Source organism: Schistocerca nitens, chromosome 1, assembly GCF_023898315.1.
Source record: "Schistocerca nitens isolate TAMUIC-IGC-003100 chromosome 1, iqSchNite1.1, whole genome shotgun sequence".
In the NCBI taxonomy this organism is placed as follows: Eukaryota; Metazoa; Arthropoda; class Insecta; order Orthoptera; family Acrididae; genus Schistocerca; species Schistocerca nitens.
Window position 1 is genome coordinate 1,122,055,125 of NC_064614.1, and position 19,956 is coordinate 1,122,075,080.

The 19,956-nt window shown below is 36.5% G+C and overlaps 1 pseudogene; it reads right to left on the reverse strand.

Moving 5' to 3' along the window:
• LOC126199186 (lysosomal alpha-mannosidase-like) overlaps positions 1 to 19,956 on the reverse strand; it is a 153,703-nt pseudogene that overhangs the window by 96,334 nt on the left and 37,413 nt on the right.

The following is a 19,956-nucleotide window of genomic DNA, read 5'->3' on the forward strand; positions in this document are numbered from 1 at the left end:
CTGAAGATTGTGCAGTTTGCTGAATTATTGAGTATAGAATTTATCTACATAATCTGTTCATCTGTTATAAAAATTAAAGCAAACACCAACCTAGCATTCACAAAAACATAAGTAAATCAGAATCATTTTGGAATCAGAATTGTACTCAATTCTGCCCAGGATGAAGTTAATTTGAATCATACTGTGACACATTATACAAAAGGAATGGCTTCACTACTACATCCACAACTGTGTTTCATTCATGTTGACACATAAGTGAAATACACAGATAGAATGGTTTCTGGTTCATAGAATGAAGTAAAATTAGATTAGGTATCTTATGAACACAGACATTTCTTTGAACTGGAATGAAAAACAGAATTTCAAAATGTTTCAGCAGAATGCAGAGAAAAAAGCTCACTTAGAATGCTGTATCACAAGTATCCAGTAAGCTTTTTTTTTTATCTGTGTACATTCTTAATGAACTTTAAAAATCTTCCATTCTTTCTTTCTATCAGTTTACTTCCAAATTCCAATTAAATTATGGTATTTTAAGACAAGTGATGCCACTCCAGTACCCTGTGTTGTTGTTGGGCACACCACTTGACAAACCTCTCTCTGCTGCCATGGCAAAGAAAGCCACAACAATGGTTGCTGTCTGTGTGAATATTTTTTTTATGGCAAATGAGCCCACTTCATGACTAACGTACCTGATGTGGCTGCACGATCGTGCACTGTTGAGAGAATAATATGATTGCTCTCCCAGCTGCTAGCCACTTGAGTCCATTACGATCCTTACGTTGAGTATGGTCTTTCTGAAGCCATCAAACTCATATCTGCATTACAGTACCGACCAGTGGCAGATTTACATATAGGCCCACTACGCACAGGTCCAGGGGCACCACCTTAAGGGGGTCAGCATTTTTTGCTCTTTACTCATTTTAACCTTATATGTTTTAAAATAATGGCACTTACAAGCGACAAAAATTTTTAATATTGTTAAACAACTTGCTAGTTTAAATAAGCCTCAAGAACGAAATCTGACAATACAAGCTTGGAAATATACACGATTTACTTGGTGACTGAATGGAAGTTTAACACTGGATTTCTGTCTGGTATCATCTTCATGATTTTTCAAAATATTTTTAAGTAAGCTGTCAGTACGACAATCTACACTACAACGTTTGAAACATTATTATTCAGAGAATGTTGTTGGCTTCTACCTAACCCAACCATATTTTTCCCATGAAAATACCGGGACCCCTGAAAATCTGTGATAAACTAATCAGCAGTTTCTTAAATACTGTAACATGTGTGGGTCTCAGTATGTAAAACTTGACTCAACTTAAATATCTTGTAGAAATTATGAGGAAGTATCAAGTCAGCCCTCCATTACTGTAGTTAATGTGAAAGCTCTGTGGTCTTCAATATCTGAGCTTTGATTTAATGACACCTGTTTAACAAAACATGTCAATACTGGGAATGTTTTAAATTTTTAAACACATGTTTATACGAAAAGAACATAAGCAGAATATCTAATAATGTGTGAAATATATTTCACAACAGTCTAAAAATGTTATTTATTTATTTACTTAGTTACTTCTTTTGATGAAAAAAGAAGAAGAAACCAACTTTTGTTTGTCTCATTTATTGTGCTGCAGCCTGCACGATATCAAAGTTCCCACTTTGTGCAATCGAATAGTATGTGGCACTGCAAATTTTATTTTAAACTTCTTAATCAAGCTTTTTTTCTTTGAGGAAAGTTTAATTTCTATTTTATGTTGGAACAAAAGGAGAATTTGAATGTAGACATAACAGTAGTATTCACACAAATGACAAAGCACCACAACAACTGCCAATAAGACTACTTAAACTTTGTAGTCTGTCTTCTCTGCCCACATAAACCACTAAAATGTTATAAGTGGGATAAGAGTCTATTCAGCACACCACTCTGCTAGAAATTGCAAAAATTATTTTCTTTTTAAATTAGAAAAGGCAGTGTCAAGAATATTCAGAACATATTTGCGTCCCAGCTAAAATTCCAGCAGTGTGAGAAACACAAGGCAAAAAAGTGACTATCCTATTTTCTTTATGAGACGAGTTCCAGCTGGCAGGTGTGCTGTTCACTGAAAACAGAGAAACAGGCGACAAGGAAATTAAATTATTCTGCATTGTCGTTCTTTCATAGCACAGTTACGTCGAGTAATCCGAGTTGGTTAGTTCATCGCTCGTGTTTAAAGGAAAAATCTTTGTGCTCGTGTGTTGTGTTTAAAGTAAAAAACTTTGTGCTCATGTGCAGTATAGTGCGATTGGAACTGGATACAGGCTTTCTTTCTTTCCTTTTACAATTTTTCTCTCTTTGTTTTGACTATTGGTTGACAACTTTGTAAGTGCTTTAACATGAATAACAGTGAAAAAAGCAAACATGCAAAATTAAGTGGGACGGCATTTTGGAAATTATCAAAGGAAAGGCAAGAATGAGAAGCCAATGTTCTATAAAGGCTTGGCAGAGTAGATAAATTTTCTGCAAAAAATGATGCTGGTTCGACATAAAGTTCAACTAGTATTGATGATATTTCTGGCACTGCAGCTGTTGTAAAAGGAGTAAATACAGGTAAAACCAAAGTTAAAGGTGAAGAAAAGCAAATTGTTCCTGATTTAGAGTTTCATGAAAAAGTAATTGTCAAGTCAGACATTACAATAAGAAATAACCTCATTAGTGATGATCCTGCAGAATGGTGTGTCAATGATTCAACAATCAACATTCTCTTAGAACGTGGCATTAATCAGAATTGTAATTGTGATTTTTCTAATTCAAGAAGATCAATAGGCGATAAAACCAGATATTAGAATAAAAATGTATTTTACTGTAAACTTTTAAATGGCGAATCAACTCTGCGTAATTCTGTATTATACTCCTGTAGCATCGGTCCTGTTTTTTGTGCACCATGTAAATTGTTCAGAGGTAAGGCCACGATGACTACTAACAGTATTGCAGATTGAAACAATATTTCCAATATTTTATCCCATCATGAGAATTGACTTGAACACAAAAATTCTGAGTTATCGCTCTTAAGAAGAAGAAAGTCACTTGGGACCACTTTGAGTCATATGTTGAGACAGAAAAAATGTACTAGCACAGTGTGTTGAAAAGGGTGTCTGCAGTAGTGAAGCAGCTGACAAGTCGTGGACTTTCCCTACATGGACACGTTGAAATATTCCATTCATTAAATAATGGTCAATTTATGTCTCTTGAACTTATAACCGAGTATGATCCTTTTCTCGCAGAGTACATTGAGCAATATAGAAATCCAGGGCAGGGACATACAAGTTATCTTTCTTCAACATTATGTGATGAAATAATAGAGCTTCTTTCTGAATGAATAAAAAGAATTATCATAAGTGAAATAAAACAGGCCAAATATTTCTCTATAATAGTAGATTCTACTGTGGACATTTCACATATTTATCAACTGTCTTTCATATTAAGGTATATGAATGCGAATGGTGAACCTGTTGAACGTTTCCTTCTGTTTTTATGAAACCCGGGACACAAGTCCGAAAACTTAGCTGAGGCCATACTAAAAGTCTTGTCTACGAATTCCATTGATATTACTTATTGTAGAGGCCAGTCAGATGACAACGCAAGCAATACGTCAGGAACCTACACTGGTTTGCAGGCACAAATTAAAGAATGAAATCCGAAAGCGCATTATGCGCCTTGTGCAGCACATTCTTTGAATTTAGTCGGCACTAGTACTGCAAGCTGTTGTCAGGAAGCATCTTCATTTTTCAATGTAGCGCAAAACCTTTACAATTTTTTCTCTGCTTCTACACAGTGCTGGGATAAACTACTTTCTTTCACGAAACCAGAAATCAAAACACTAAAAGTTCATCAAAAACATGTTGGTCAGCAAGAGAGCAAGCATGTGTAAGTGTATATGAAAACTGAGAGGGCGTTATCAATGCCCTCACACATATTGCCAATAATATGTTTGAAAAACCACTTGTGTGAAATGAGGTTTCAGCTTTATTGAATCAACTTGGCAGACTAGAAACAGTATTCAAGATGATAGTTTGGAAGGACATACTCCAGAGATTTAATGTGTAAACCTGAAATTGCAAAGTGTAAATATTGATACTAAAATAGTGCCTGAATTATATGTATCACTTGTAGGATTTATTGCATTTATTCGTGGCATGTTTGACTATCATGAAAATAAACCCATGGAGACTGTGACTGATATAGACTATGAATGCACCTATAAAAGATCACAGAAATGCAAACTTCATGATGACAAAGAAGCGAACTCTGAAGAAGTTTTTCTGACTGGAAGAGAAAAATTTAGAGTCGAAATATTCCTCCCAGTACTCAACAGCTTGTGTGCCGAATTAGGGGGGAGGAAGGAAAGCTATAGAACATTGTTGGAATCCTTCACAGTATCCAGTAACCTTAAGAACAGTTCACCTGACGATATTGCTGCAAAACAGTGCACCAAAACTCCAAGTGTCATACGACACAATTTAGAACCTTCGTTCCCTGGTAAATGTGTACATTTCGCAGAACTTTTGAAATCTTCTGAGATTAGTGATATACCAGTCGAAATGAGTAAATTTTTACAAAAAGAGAGGTTACAGTCCGTGTTTCCAACTGTTGACATTGCTCGTAGAATATGTCTATGTACGGAACTTACAAACTGTTCAGCAGAACACTCGTTTACAGCTCTTAAAAGACTGAAATCATACCTACTTTCTACGTTGTCTGAGGAGAGATTGAAAGCCTTGTCCATTCTTCACACTGGAGCCGACCTCCTAACTGATAACCATCTGAACTGTGAAGATATGATCAATGAGTTTCCCGCTATCAAAGCCAGACAGACACTTTGCTGACTGGTGAGTTTGTTTATTTTTTTATATTAGTTTTAAAAATTTAAGATTATATGTGATTTTTATTATAACTTGGAGCACATTCATTGGATTTACAAACTACGTATTATCTGTTTATTTTGCCATTACCGATGGGAGAATGCGGAACTAAACCTCATTTTCGTGCAGACATGACCGAAGGCGCCCTACAATACTAAACAATACCCGAATGACGTAGGCTGGTCGGCGTTGTACAGTCAAGTCATACTGATACTGTAGTATATTACAACTGATGCGTATTCTTGGCATCTGCTGAAATGTATATTTATCACAGAAATATACGTTATCGGAGAGGGAGAGTACGCTCAGATGAAAAAGTGTTAATAAATGACGTAGTTCAGATCTGTCAATAAATATGTAAAAGCTTTCCTAATACTGCTAGAAAGAGCTATGGTGAAAGCAGTAGCTGCAGTACAAAACTGTTCAGCCCTTACATGGATTAAAGATATTGTGTACACTTATTATACAGCATCTAGCTACACAGACCCTAATGCTTTACACGTTAATTATTAGATTACAAAACAAATTTGATTTTTCCACACTAGTTTGTAAAATTATGTAATAGCAAATCCAGTTCTGTGTTTGTTCGCAGTTTGCGCACCGAAATCTCTATCTCATTTTTGTTTCTTATGCTTTCCTATAGATTCACGTACCAATACCGAACATGTTTTTTTTTTTTTTTTTTTTTTCTCTTTTTCATCTGCTACACATTTAAGTTATTAAATCGTAAAATGACAGTTTAATTTTAATTCTGAATGCATCTCTGTAAAAGTACGTATTAATTTCTAATGTGTGACATGTTCGCTTCAATTTTTAGAACGTAACACAACTATTTTAATTTTCAAAAGTTTAGTGTAAAATAACATATTAAAAGTGAATGTATAAAAAAATCCATTGTCTCCTACACATTCTGCTGAATATTTAGGCCATAAAAGAGAAGTTATTTTTCTTGTGTTCATTTCTGTTGTCTTTTGACAAACGAATGTGTTAGCACAATGCAGTTTTAAGTTTGTTTTATCTGCTGCCGTACACCAAGTACAGTTCAGGAACCAATTACATTTTCATTGAGCACGACTAGAACGCTGATGCATCCTTCAGAACAATGAATAGCAGAGTACAGAAACAGCTTGCAGCACTCCCACCCAAATGTCAATTGTGAAGTGATCGGGTAATAGTTATTATTTAAAACATTTTTTTTTTTTTGAGGGGGAGAGTGGGGGGTATATAATATGGTGTGTCTAGAAGCGCAAAATTTTTAAGTTTGCCACTGGTCCCGACATCACAACCAATGTGAGCAGCAATACTGCCGTACAACACACCACAGTCTTGACAGGCCATGCTCTTAGTCTGTTGAATTCTGACACATGCTGGCAGACATCATTCCTTACATGGGGCAAAGCATGATCTCACAAACCAGCAACATTTAAATGTGACTGCTGAATGAAAACTAACTGCACAATCTTCCCTTGGATACAGAATGTAGACAGCATTCCTCTTACCTTCTTTGTGCAACTGGCTGAAATGCTGATCATTTGCATATCCAAGCATATAGTATTTTACACTGACAAGGAGACGGCACGACCGTGGGGTTGGGAATTTGTTCGAAATTTTGTGTGGTGAAAGAGGACCCCTAACACCTCATGTGGTTAAAATATTAGGATGTACTACTTGGAAAATACCGAGAAAAATCGATCCAAAGTTTCTTAGGTGCCTTATGAGCATAAAATGTTAGTCCACTGCCAAGCTGCCGTCTGGCCTAGATGGTTATGGCTTGGACTCTTACGCCAGAGTTCTCGGCTTTGATTCCTCCTCCGGCACTTTTTCTTCCTTCTGTTTCATTTTCTTTTGTTCTTCCACCAATTATTCAAAAAGTTTCTCAAACCTACATTATTTTTAAAACACTATTTTAGCTCAAGAAGGTAAAGTTTTTCATTCACTGAAAAATATTCGTGCTCATTGTTCTATTTCGTTTTATGGGGTTTCAAGGTTTAAAGGGGCTTTGTAAGGGTCCCCTTGGGATTGTAACGGTCATCTGTGCATAGGACTGTGTGGGATTTGTGAGAAGTAAACAGCAGTTTGTTTTTCGATTTTGTCATGAACAGACGTGCCTGTTTCAAATTTCAATGTGTTATTCCGATCCGAGGTTAAACATGTCGACTGAAGAAGCTGCTGGCTCGACTGGAATAGGAGAAGAAATTCCTGAAGAATCCATTCATAGTGATCCATCAAAATTACGATTGAAGGATGCAGTGGTGTATTATGAAAAGCTGTTGACGGAAAATAATTTAATTACATTGATATCTTCAGAAGAAATCTCTCGTGATGCTATGTTATTGGCCGGAGAACTTTATAACAATACACTGGAACTTTAGGGTGTAAAAACATTCGTAACTGAAGAGGAATTAATTCACACTCATGAGGATTGCGAAGAATGTGAGGAGAATGACAAACACAATGTGATTCATCTCTAGACGAATATAAACCGTCACCGAAAAGATTTAAAAGTGACATGATTCCCATTCCCTACAAAGTCAAAGTCGTGAATACTGCTAAAGCGCACCCCACATGGTCCTTGGCGACATTGCAAAAAAAAAAAAAAGGATGCCGCCAATTGAAGAGAAAAGAATATCTTTCACAATGGTAGAAAGATATTAAAAGTGGTGGTACGCGAATGCGAATGAGTAAGTTTGAGGCGATAGATTCGTGAACCTATGACCATTTTGTGGAAGCAAGACGGCAATATCAGCAAGTCATGACAAGAAATTTACAGCAATGGGCATTGGCTGCGGCTGCACAATTCGTCGATTTCAAATTCAAGGCGTCTGATCGATGGTTCATGGCATTTAAACAGAAGCACAGAATTTCACAACGCAAGATCATGAAACTGGTTTCAAAAAAAGAGGTGGCGTCAATGGAGGACATCCAGGATCCGCGGAGACCTTTTGTCGGCAGACGTGCCATTTAATCCCTCAATACCATGAGGATTATGCGATAAATACTGACCAAACAGGTAAATACATGTTTTCTGCATACAAAATGTTTTTACCGATGTCAAATATATCAATTCAAATTTCATTATAGAAAAAGATATTTACATACACATTCGAATATTGTTTAATATTAAAAATACTATTGTTTCATGATGCCAATATCAATCTGTTTTCAACAGGACTCTCACTGAAAAAGGGAGTAAAACAGTTTTCATGTAAAAGTCAGATTTGAATAAAGTGACGCATTCATACACTGCACAATATTCAATAACATTATCAGGAAAACTGCTCCCACCTGTCTTCATATGCTTACAAGAAGCAACTGGTCATTTTAGACCTCGTATTCACAAATTAATAGATGGCTATGCCAATACATATACGAATGTCATCGTAACATCATTTAAGTCCGGAAAATTAACAACAGTTTTATACATGGATTTTCTCCGGAAATGTTTTATATCTTACGTTGGGGAGAATAAATATTTATTTCTCATTGGCTCTTGGGGAGGTCAAACGAATCCGGAGATATATGATGCAATTTTTCAAGATTACGAAAATATGTCAACTTGGTCTGTAAAAGTCATACCTCCAAAATGCACTTCTTTGGTGCAACTTTATGATGTTTACTTTTACAGGCAAGTTAAAAATTTCATAAAGTGCTTGAAAAATTGCAGTGCATTGTTACAGGAGAATCGTGAAATTAATTCCCGGGAAGATTGTATAAAAATTCATTCTATAATTCACCATCAATTATCGTCACCAATATTCCGAGACATGATTCAATATGCCTGGTTTGCCTCCAAATTATCAGAAACTCGAAACATTTTCGTAAATGTTAATGGGGCGTGTGTTTGTACAGATTTATTGCAAACGCCCTGTGATTGTAAAAAAACCCGCATGTATACGTCGCGCAAGATGTCGTGAAAATTATTGGTTTGTTTGTTTTTACGATAATTACCACTCCAGTTCTTGGTTATAATTATTATATGTATAAAAATTGAATGTTTCCCAATCGACTTTGTTATTCTGATTAAAAACCCAATGTTTCTCCTCATATACATTACAATGAAAAATGGGAAACCCACCGCCATGAATTGTGTTGTTGGACAAAAAGAAAATAATTTTTATTCAATAATGTAACTAATTTGTTAAAGATAATGTAGGTTTGGGAAACTTTCTGAATAACTGGTGGAATAACAAAAGAAAATGAAACAGAAGGGGGGAAAAAAAAAAAAAAAAAAAAAAAAAAAAAAAAAAAAAAAAAAAAAACGAAAGTGCCGGTGGAGGAATCAAACCTGAGACCTTTAGCGTAAGAGTCCAAGCCCTAACCATCTAGGCCAGATTGCGGCTCGGCAATGGACTAACATTTTGTACACATAAGGCACCTAAGAAACTTTGGATCGATTTTTCCCGGGATTTTCTGGGTAGTGTGTCCTAATATTTTAACCATGTGAGGTGTTAAGGGTCCTCCTTCACCACACAAAATTTTGGACAAATCCCCGACCCCACGGTCGTGCCATCTCCTTGTGAGATGACAAAAGTCGTGGGACAGGGTGTGCACAAAACAGGTGGTGGTAATATCACTGACACAAAGTATAAAAGGGCAGTGCATTGGTGGAGCAGTCGTCTATACTCAAATAATTCATGTAAAAAGGTTCCGATGCGATTATTGCTGCACGATGGAAATTAGCAAACTTTGAATGTGGAATGGTTGCTGGAGCTAGACCCATAGGACATTTCATCTCAGAACTCATTGGAAAACTCAACATTCCAAGATCCACAGTGTCAAGAGTGTGCCGAGATTACCAAGTTTCGGACATTAACTCTCACCATGGACAACGCAGTGGCAGACAGCCTTCACTTAATAACTGAGAGCAGTGACATTTGTGTAGAGCAGTCAGTGCAAACAGACAAGCAACACTGCATGAAAATAGCCAAAGAAATCAACATAGGATGTACCCATTAGGACAGTGAGGCAAAATATGGCATTAATGAGCTACAGCAACAGACGACTGCCACAAGTGCCTTTGCTAACAGCACAACGCCTGCAGCACCTCTCCTAGGCTCATGACTATTGTCTGGAGCCTCTATGACTGGAAAACAGTGGCTGGGTCAGGCGAGTCCTGATCCCAGTTGGTAAGAGCAGATGGCAAGGTGCGAGTGTGGTGCAGACCCAATGAAGCCATACACCCATGTTGTCAAAAAGACTGTGTGCAAGCTTGTGGTGGTTCCATAGTGGTGTGGGCTGTGTTTACATAGAATGTACTGTGTGCTCTGGTCCAACAGAACCCATCACTGACTAGAAATGGTTATGCACGGCTACTTGGAGATCATTCTCAGTTATTCATGGGCATCATGTTACCAAGGCAATAGATAGTCTGACTCAATATTAGGAGATATTTGATGACTAGTCACCTTAGTGTACATGCCATTTGATGCTTGTTGCATCACACATTCATGTTGTTCTAATTTTAATGGCCAGCAGTGTAGATTCTTAACGTCTTTACCACAGCATGAAACATCTGTGATTGGGCTGTATATATCTGGCATTGGAATCACTTCTTATATGTATTCTACAATTCCACGAAACTGGAGTTAAATCATATTTCTTGTAATATTAGATCAACCCTACTTGTCTGTTTGCCTGAACTATTTCACATAATTTTCTTAAAAGAAAAGAGGAGGAATCAATGGACCTTCCTCTCTCTTTATGAACACAATTTATGACACACTTCAATTCTTCATCTGTGTAGATGCAAGCTTAATTTCTCTTCCAACATTTGACTTTTCTTTCCCACTCACCTAAATTAGCACTAGCTTGCCAGATCATTTCTGCTGTCTTTGACGTAAGTCTTGTCGCTTTATCTCGGTAATCTAATCGAGCAAACAGCAAACCATCATATCCCATCTGTGCAAACATAGAAGCCATTTCACGTGAGTGACCAAATGGATCTATCTGCCATCCAGCTCGAGGTCTTCCACATTCCCCGAAAGTGTCATTGAGCTTCCTGTAACAATGTGACAAACAATGCTCAGTTTGTAACACCAAAAAATTCATGACAAACATGATGATACGAAATTTCAAAAAATATTTACATTAGAAATGCACAAATACTATTTCATGGTTGTAATACTTGTAACAGAATTAGATACTTTAACAATAATGAGCAGTCAAATAAAACAGAACAACTATCACAAAAGACCACAGAATGGTTCCATTCAAAAAAATTCACCACACATGTTAATACATTTATCCCACTGGGAGAAGAGATGATCAATTACTGTTTTGTAGAATGTGGTAAGCCACTGAATGATCCATGACTGCACCCACTCTTTCGCTTCCTCGTCTGAATGAAACTGTCGTCCGTGTACATCTTTCTTCAGGTCAGCAAAAGTGTGAAAATTGCATGGTGTTTGGTTTTCATTTGAACATTTGACAGCCCCTCATATAATAGGATCCTACTGCTTAATTTTTCCACTAGAGTTTACTGTGTAAGTCATGTAACACATATAAACATGTGAATACAGCATGTGGCATTTACCTCAATCCCCATGTAAACTGATCAATTAAGGACTGGTAATGTGTCCCAGCCTCATCATTCATGCTCCATGCACCTCCTGCAAACTCCAGTTTACCAGAACTAACAAGCCTTTTTACCTGGTGGCGAACAGAGTCATGTTGTTCTCTCCACCATTTCCAGAAAAAGGCTGTTTCAACATAAATAAACCTGCAAATATAAGGTAAGATGAGTATTTTGATGGTTATTTTGTGTAATACACAATATACGTAGACAATGAAATTATTTAACAACAAAAAGCAGAAAAAGAGCATAAAATGTCAAACAGAGAAATTGATGAGAGAAGATCGTATCTCCTTTCTGCAGTTAAAATTAGAAGTTGGTTAGTACAAAGTATTATTCCAAGTGAAAATAGAATCAAATCTAATAAAATGCAATGATGCATGACAAGTGGAATGAAATAATAAGCCAGTCATTATATAATATTATTTCATGCGGAAGCAGAACCAAACCTAATAAAACATAATGATGACAGAGAAATGAAATGAATAGATATCTGTATATTTCTCTATAACATATTCCTTACCCAACATCAGACCTGCCCAGATAGCCATGCACGTTAAATTCCACCTCAGTTACCCAATTCGCAAACATTTAGAAAACTTTCATCAACTTCCACATGAATAACACAGCATGTACACAGTTGGGGTACACAGATCCTGTACTGGGGATAACAGGGTGGCGATAAGAAGGGCATCTGGCCACCTCTTAAATTAACCATCCCAAATCCATTAATAACCATGCAGAGACTGCTCTGACGCAGAACAGAGGTACAAGAAAATGAAGGAGATGATCCAACCCAATACTGGCTTTTAATTATTAACTTACAATGGATTTCTGGCTTTTAAAAGATGCCTTCAGTTATTTATGTTTAAAGAATTGCTTTTATATAGGTGTAACCTGATGATTGTCTAGGAATCACTCAGCAGATCAAATTGTTTGATACTACTGAATAAGCATGTGTGAAGTTAAAAACGTGTGCCAGATCTGGGCTTAAACTCGCATCACTCTCCTCCAAGCATAGTGTACTGTTTATTTATGCATCAAGCATCGACTCAATGTTTCAACGTGTCCAAGCTTCAGGAAAGTATGGAAGGAAACAAATGACATGTGGAAACATTGTCATAGTCTGTGAGCAGGCATGTATGGACACTGTGTAGTACAGGTAAAACACATAGAAATTACACAGTACAAATAACATTGTTACATAGGCATAAAAATAATTTGCTTTAATGAGTCCTCAGTCACAGTCAACAATGTTGACTTAGATACAAAGCCTGTCTTGCAATATGAATCTCAGTCAGACTATTATGAATTGGGTTTGCACAGTTTAACTGAATCACTACTTATCAATGTTAAAACCAATGATTAAGATCATAGTCAGAGTCAAGTCCTTTCACACTTGGTGTTAATCCTAACTAAATTCTGAGTCTCTAGTGGGACTGAAGCACAAAGGAGAGCTAACCAAAAGCTAATACCTTAGACTATCAGTTATTGTCTACTAACCAGGACAATATGAGAAACCTATTTCAAAACAAAGAAAAAGAATGAAATAATTCTCATCACAAATTATTTAGACATAAAGCTAAGAAATTTTGAACACCCTCTCATGTACTTCACAATAAAAAATAACCTTTTATCCAAAGAACCAACATTACCGTTCACTGCAGAATTCCGTATGTGAAACACTATCACCTCCCCCAGCGAATGGTCAGTGTGAAAAATGCCAAGTCACACAACAGTTCAGAACCTGTTAAGCTATACGTACCCCTATAACTAGCTTGGTTTAAGTTTGTTCATAGATTGGATGAAGACAATGGCACAGTAACTCCAATATGGTCATGTCTTGAAAAACACTATAGTGTTCAATCTACCCTTCTAAGTGCTTAAATGCTTCAAATGTCTCTTGCTTTGTTATTGTTGTACGCACTCTCAAGCTTTCAATGACTAAATAAAGCACCACACTGCCTACAAATAGGCCTAACTCCTGATGATGACAACGAATTGTCAAAAACGTGAGATCAAACAAAACACAACCCTGATGAGGCAAGAAATCTGTGACACTTGTTCAAGATTGTTGCTGTGAAAAATGACATTCTTAAATAACTATCCAGTTGATGACAGCTTCACTTTTTTACAAATTCCAAGTAAGAGATTTATATGTACATCAACAATGTTGTTTTTTGCAAAATACATAACAGTTACAAAAATGTAAAATGTTTAGTCAAGGTTATATATGTTACATATATCACAATTTAGAAAAATGCTAACTGCACCTGAAAACCAAGTTTCACTTTCAGAGGAACAAAAAAATAAACAATGGGTACAATGCAACAGAGCTAATAAAATGAGTGTAAATTCAGTTTTAAATGTGATAAATGTTAATTAATCAGTTTATGTATTTATCCATCAGTAGACACTCTGAATTGCGTGGATGTTTTCAGCACATACAATATAGAAATACATAAATGTATGCAAATACATGTACAGAAATAGATACATACATTATTTATAACAGCAAAAATAATTGATTGTTGACAATATAAAGTAATTGTATAGAACAAAATCTACTGACCAAGCAATGACAGGAAATTAAACATATATAAAAAAAGGTTTTAACTATTACAAGATGGTAAGTCTCACAGACTTGGGGTTCTGGGTGACTTTTCCCAACTCTACCCTATTTCCTAAACCTCTTCAGTCCTTTTCCTTCACCCCTCTTCCTTCCCCTTCAACCCTTCTGCTGGAAGAAGCAACCACTGGCTTCAAAATCTTGCCTACGTAAAACTTTTTTTTTTACGTGTGTGTTCTCCTGCCACCACTTGATGAGTAGATTTTTTTATCTATCCAGTTAAATTATACACACATTATTTGCTTTACTATGTTTCATGTTTGTACATCACAATTCTGTTTAATTGTATAGTAAAATGCCTCTTATCACAGCAGTTATGATTAGCATAATCGTCAACATAATTTACATATCCTTTCAGGTAATCCTTGAAAGGATAACAAAATTTTGGAAACAGGTAATTCTAAAAAGAATTCCTAGAGGCATGCATTTCACTTTTATCTTTGATCCTGTGTATAATTTAATTCGTTACACAGCACACTATTTTGGGGTTTGTACTGTTTTTCCTACTGAGACATAAATGGTGTCTATATCTGGTTCCATGTTCATATAGGGGACCTGTTCAATGGGTGCTGGTCAATGTCTTTCTTCATATGGATCACTGTTTACATAATTTATTTGCATAGAATAGCCAAAATTCTCTTAGATTTAAACAACTTAGTGCTAAGGGTTCTCTAGTTACTTTTCATTATAAATCATACCAACCATTTTTTAAGTCAAAGGTTGTTTGCATATTCTGCTCATTTGTTCCCCAGATTGTTATGTCATAACTATTTATAAAAATAAACACATAGCATGCTAAAGCTATTCACTTCCCAAAGGCAATAATATGCTTAGTCTATCTTCCTTGTGAGTTTAAGAGGGGTATGGGAAAAGTAATGAGACTATTTTATCTATCAAAGTTTTTATTTTTTTCAAACAACAATACTGTCCCATTCAAAGTAGTTCCTTTCGCCGGTTATATACCTGAGGAGCCGTCATTCCCAATCTTGGTAGCAGCACTGAAAGGCTTCAACTGGTAGGACCTTTAACATGCCAACCACATTCTTCTAAATGTTCTCCTGAGTCTCAAAATTATGTTCCTTTTAAGGCATTTTTCAATTTCAAGAAAAGAAAAAAGTCCCAAGGGCTCAGATCAGTTGAATGGGGGCAGTGAAACAACAGGAGTGCCTTCTGAAGTCAAAACTTCTGCAATGGAAGTTGCCATGTGACATGCGTTGTTATGATGCCACATCCACTTGTCCACAATGTCCAGTCCCACTCCATTCCCCTTTTCCTGAATCTCTCAAGGTCATCTTTGTAAACCACTTGGTTAACAGTTACTCCTAGAGGAACAAATTCTTTGTACATAATATACCTATCATCAAAAAAGCAAATCAGCATTTTTCCATATTCAATTTGCTCAAACATTTCCTCAAGTGTTCTTCTGATCAGTTGTGAGATTTTTTGGCACCATTTTGGCACAAACCTTTCACATGTACAAAATTTCAGTCAACACTTGATGTACTGTGCACGGACTGGGGCTTAACAGGTCACCCAACATCCTTACTGTTACATGTCAGTCTGATCTCACAACAACATGCACAAATTTGATGTTTTCATCAGTTTTTGAAGTTGAAGGTCTGACTGAGTGAGGTTTGGGACTTGTGCTCTTGATAAGGAATATTCCCCTTAGGACTGCTTCAATGTTTGAAAGGTCACTCTCACAGATTACCCAAGTTGAACATAATGCTACTCTGAATTCTGCTGTTCCATTTTCGTAACACACAACAAAAACAAAACTTCACTGATGGCGCTTTCAAAAATCACATGATGGGTTTATGGAGCTGAAATTCAGACTGAGCATCTGGAAGGGATGGCCACACCGGTCTACACAAGTACAACAATACAGCATTGCCCTATCATTCACACAGTTCTCAGTCTGATTACTTTCCTCACATATCTCGTACATGCATAACTAGAAATTCTGTTCTTGATACGAGCTCATCTCTCAATTTTAAAAACTCATTTGCCAAATTTTGCGAAGTCTATACAACAAAATTATATTTACTTGCACACAGAAACAATAATTACTTACCTTTTTGATGGGTCACGGAGCAAAGCCTGAATCACTGAGTCTAATATATACTGAACACCAGCCTTCTGTGTCATAGAACGGCCTATGGAAGAAAACAGTCTAAGTAAGACAAGAACTGCAAGGCCAATAACAAGAATGATAATTTTATAAAACATACAGCAAACAAACATATTAAGGAGCCATCTTTCACACTTTTACATTCAACTATAAGGCTGTTTAAGAGAAAACAGGCTGTAGATCAAATGTGCCCTTGCAGAATACACAAAAAATAAAATTATTTTCAAAAATGATACACAAATGTGCAATATGTAAAATAAGTGAAAAGCAACCACTTCTTCTAGTGGATCAACGAGTGGAGCACAGAAACACGTAACTGAAAGCAGCATTCACACTAGCTTTCAGTGTGTGTTATGGTGTCTGTGTCACGTATGTGAATGTGTATAATGTTGCCAGAAAAAGAGTGAGTGCCTGGAAGCTAATGTGAATGCTCATTTCAGTTAAGTGTTTCTGTGCTCCACACATTATCCACTATAAGTGAGTGGTTACCTTTTCCTTATTTTACATATTGTTCCATCCAGGAAGTTTCATTATTGTTACACAAATATCTCATACACAGATAAACAAAGGTATAGTTATGTCCCATAAGTTTCATTAAAAATATTTACCTCAATAACATTACACCAAGAAACAATTTTATTTATTTGTAATCCATCTTTCTATTCATCACACACACACGCACACACACACACACACACACACACACACACACACACACACGCACACACACGCACACACACAACATAAATGAGATGCCTTCGGCACATAAGACCATAGTTAGGAAATATATTCATGATGGAAATATATTGGATCTAATGGCAACAAATAGACCTGACCTCTTCAAGGCTGTCCACATCGAAACTGGCATCAGTGACCACGACGTGGTTGTGGCAACAATGATTACCAAAGTACAAAGGACAACTAAAACAAGTAGAAAGATATATATATATATATTCAGCAATCAAGATAAAAAATCAGTAGTGCCTTATCTCAATGAAGAACCTGAAACTTTCACCACAGGGCAGGAGCATGTGGAGAAACTCTTGTTCAAGTTTAAAGGTAGTGTCATCTAAACTTTTAAAAGAATAGTTGACCACACACCGTATAGATGTGTACCCAGCAGAACAGTTCATAATGGGAGGGAACCTCCATGGTATACAGTCACTGTAAAGAAACAGATTACTTCACAAGAGGTGTAAAATAAAGTGTAGGGCTATAGGTAAAAGATGCTGAATGAAATGCATTTGGCTGATGAGAGAGCAATGAATGATGTCTTCAGTGACTATCTTGGCAGAATATTGTCAAATGACGTTTCACAAAATCCATAGAAACTCTGGTTATATGTAAAGGCTGTCAGTGGCACCAAAGTTAGTGTCCAATTCCTAGTGAATGAGACAGGAACTGAAATTGAGGGTAGGAAAACAAAAGCTGAAATGCTGAACTCCATTTTCAAATGTTCCTTTACAAAGGAAAACCTGGGAGAATTGCCCCAATTTACTCCTTGTACCATTGTAAAGGTGAATGGAATAAGTATTAGTGTCAGTGGTGTTGAGAAACAACTGAAATCATTAAAATTAAAAAAAGCTTCAGGGCCTGATGGAATTCCTGTCAGACTCTATACTGCATTTGCGGCTGAGTTAGCCCCTCTTCTACCTATAATATATCATAGATCCCTTGAACAAAACCGTGTCCAGTTCATGGATAAAAGGCACAGGTCACACCTGTCAAAAAGTAGTAGAAGTGATCCACAAAACTATTGTCCAATATCTTTCACATAGGTTACGTGTAAAATGAATTTTGAAAACATCGATCACGTGAAACCCAACTCGCACTTTTCTCCCATGACATCCTGCAAGCTTTGGCTCAAGGCAACCCAAATAGATGCAGTGTTTCTTGATTTCCGAAAAGCATCAGACTCAGTAGCACACCCACGCTCATTGTTAAAAGTACGATCATATGGGGTATCAAGTGAAATTTGTGACTGGATTGAGGACTTTTTGGTAGGGAGGACACAGCATGTTATCTTGGATGGAGAGTCCTCATCAGGTATGCCACAGGGAAGTGTGTTGGGACCCTTGCTGTTCATGATGTATATTAATATCCTTGCAGACAATATTAATAGTAACATGAGGCTTTTTGCAGATTATGTAGTTATCTATAATGAAATACTATCTGAGAGAAGCTGTATAAATATTCAGTCGGGTCTTGATATGATTTCTACATGGTACAGATATTGGCAACTTGATCCATATGTTCAGAAATGTAAAATTTTGCACTTCTCATCACAAAATGAGAAAAAATTGTAGTATCCTATAATATTAATGAGTCACTCTTGGAGTTGGCGACCTCAAACAAATACCTGGCTGTAGCATTTTGTACGGATATGAAATAGAATGATCATATAGGTTCAGTTGTGGTTAAACCATGTGGTAGACTTCGTTTATTGGTAGAATACTGGGGAAGTGCAATCAGTCTACAAAAGAGATTGCTCACAAATCAGTCATGCGACCAAACCTAGAATATTGCTCAAGTACCAAATTGGACTAACACAGTATATTGCACATATACTGAGAAGGGCAGCACAAATGGTCATAAGTTTGTTTAATCCATGGGAGAGTGTCAGAGGGATGCTGAAGGAATTTAACTAGCAGACTCTTGAAGGCGTACGTAAACTATCACGAGAGGGTCTATTAACATTCAAGAACCATCCTTAACTGATTACTCTGTGTACATACTACAACCCCCTACATATTGCTCACATAGGACGCTCAAGGATAAGATCAGAATAATTACTGCAGGCACAGAGGCAATCAAACAATCATTATTCCCATGCTCCATATGTGAATGGAGGGCTACAAAACCCTAATAACTGGTACATTACATTGGGATGTACTTTCTGCCATGCACCTCATGGTGTTTACAGAGTGTAGCTGTAGATATAGATCTTTAGGACATCATCTGAATTTCTCTATTAAATACAATGCCTTTTCTCTGAGTAATTTTCAGGTACTGTTTCTGAATGTACTCAATTATACACCATGTGTCTGAGCTGTCAAAATGTTAAATAGTTGCAGTGTGTGTGTGTGTGTGTGTGTGTGTGTGGAGGGGGGGGGGGGGGGGGAACTCGTATGCATTGCTTTAAAATCCAATAGCTGGGAGGTCAATAAGCTGTTTTCGGCATTTGTCATGTTGATGAATAGTCTGCTCCAGTTTATTGGTCTTACAGTAGTTTTCTCAGGAACGTGTTAAGCAATTTAGAATAAAGAGGGATATAACTGTTATAATTTTTAGGGTTCCGTGCCTAAAGCTGTAAAAATGGAACCCTTGTAGGATCACTTTGTTGTCCGTCTGTCTATCTGATTATTAAAAACCCTTTTTCCCAGGAAAAGGTACACATATCAAGTTCAAATTTATGTCACTAAGCTCTACAGTCCCTTGGCTGTGCAAAAATTTTAAGCTTATATGTCTGTTCAATCACAAGATATGGACATATGTGTTACATATTTTGGTACTTGAAAACTCACTCAACCATTAACCTAGAATCATGAAATTTAGCAAGAAGTAAGGTTTTGCAGTACAAGTTAAGTTAAAAATATCTGAAAATTGTTAAATTGTAACTATATCACATAAAAAAATATCGTTTTGCCATAAGAAAATACAGTGCATTCATCATTCATCAAAAGCATAACAGACAAATATTACTGCATGTAAACATAAAAT